The sequence below is a fragment of the Austrofundulus limnaeus genome, unplaced genomic scaffold, assembly GCF_001266775.1.
Source record: "Austrofundulus limnaeus strain Quisiro unplaced genomic scaffold, Austrofundulus_limnaeus-1.0 Scaffold124, whole genome shotgun sequence".
Classification (NCBI taxonomy): domain Eukaryota; kingdom Metazoa; phylum Chordata; class Actinopteri; order Cyprinodontiformes; family Rivulidae; genus Austrofundulus; species Austrofundulus limnaeus.
Window position 1 is genome coordinate 1,209,818 of NW_013952526.1, and position 2,054 is coordinate 1,211,871.

Here is a 2,054-nt window from a genome sequence, read left to right on the forward strand (position 1 = left end):
GTGTGTGTGTGTGTGTGTGTGTTTGAGTGTGAGCACCTTGTTTGCGATGCTCTTTTTACTTACTGATTCATCTGTGTTCATGACTGGAAGGAAAGTAAGCCCACCTCGTTGTTACGAGTCAGCAAACTCCAATCAAAATYGCACTTCATTTTGCATATTCCAGTGTGTGATATACATATGCTTCTTTTACATCGTTAGCATAAATATTTATGTAAAAAAATCACAGTGGAACAAAAACATTATGCATAGGCTCATTTTGTATAAAACAAACTCATTGTCATCCACCACCATGCAAGATTGGTAATCATGTAGTTATCTGTGCATGTGTGGGTTTGATTGAAAGATTTTAATGAAACTTTCAGAAATAATTATTTGATTTGTCTACATCTGGATAATCTTTGGAGCCGACCCAATTTAAGAACCAACTTTTACAAAGTTTTACAAAAATTGAGCTAGAGTCTGCTGTGGTAGTAGCTCAGGGTCACCAATGCTAAGCACTAATTGCACATCATCTTTGTTTAAAACTGTGGCATGTGAGCTGGCAGAAGTTCTGTATTCCTTGAAGGAATGCTACATTTTATCTGATTTATGAGCTTAAAACCGCAAGCCAGTGAAAAAGAAATAAAATAAAAAAGATGAGACTTGACGCTTTTATACAAGAGGCTTGATAAAAATGTTGTATTGCCACTTTAAGCTTATTTAAAAAAGCAATATTTATTCTTAAGTCTCAAAAGTGATAGCTGCCAGATGGACAAGCAAGGATTCTCTTATTYAATAGCACAGTATATACAAAATCATAAATCAATTCTCAATACTGCAAGAAACAATTGATGAATCAGAGGAAAATCACATTAGAAATCTCAATATGCTTTTCAGCAGTATGGAGGAGCAAGTAAAAAAAAAAACTCAATTTAACTTAATGGGCAGGCAACAGACCTCACAAAGTACAGCCTAATCTGCACTTTCAGATGCAAAGTGCAGATTAGGCTGTACTTTGCAAGGTTTTTGTAAATTAGGATTTTTTCTTTACTAAAGTTATCACTAAAGTGTGATTTRTTTCCCGTGATTAACTCTTGATAAATGTTGTCATAGGACATTATGTTCCACAAACTGCATCAGAATGTCTCTATGTTCATATTACTTCAATCTCAATGTTTTATTGACTTGAATGATTTGGAGTTGTTATTGACACTTTTCATGAAACTTTATAGATGTTTTAAGACAAGAGAGATGTTGACAACTCCCTCTTTCAATTCAAYCATTTAGAACTGTGTCTTTAGCGTAAAAATAGGGAATGAAAACAGCTTTGATATCAATAAAATGAAATCTTAAATTAAAAWCAGATTTGCATTATTTAGTCAATTTTTTGTGCCTTTATAGCTTAGTTGTTGTAAAACTGATAAACTTAGTAATATACAGGTTCACCTAAAATACTTTTTGTGCCAATTCTCCCTTCAATCAGCTGGTTTTATCTATCTACTCATCTAGTTATCTGTCCACCCATCTTCTTTTATTTTCATTGTGAGAGAAATGGTTTTATGTTTTATCATTATGGATAATCACTTTATGCCAACACTACCTATTTAATATTWATGAACTGGCCTGATTTACCAAGTCAATAACCAGCTTTGTAGCAGTGCTCCAAACAATAACTGTTATGAAAGTTTGTAAAGCCAAAACAGTTAAAGACACCCTGGATGTGCTGAACCTTCTTAGTGTTATATGCTCTTGTTGTAGCTGTGGCTCAGAAGATAGATCGGTCATTTAGCAATAATTATCCTCTGTGCATGCTGAAGTCTTTGCAGTCATGAATGATGAATTATTTACAGGCTAATTATTTCACTTGTTTACTTGCATATTGACATATTATGGTAAATGATGTAAGGAAGAAAAAACATATGGGCAAGAGAAGCGAAGGACTTAGTAGGTTATGTACAACAGAAAAAAAAATCTGTCTAAAAGTAATACCGCTAAATAATAAGTTAAAATAATAGATCAAAGATCGTACACAGGCACTAGCAAATACAGTACATCACCTTTAACTGGTCATCAAC

The 2,054-nt window shown here is 33.3% G+C and overlaps 1 protein-coding gene across 1 annotated transcript in view; it reads left to right on the plus strand.

The window, feature by feature from the left end:
- The window catches only part of cdh8 (cadherin 8), a gene marked incomplete at its 5' end in the record, with an annotated part of 125,765 nt that overhangs the window by 90,339 nt on the left and 33,372 nt on the right, over window positions 1-2,054 (plus strand).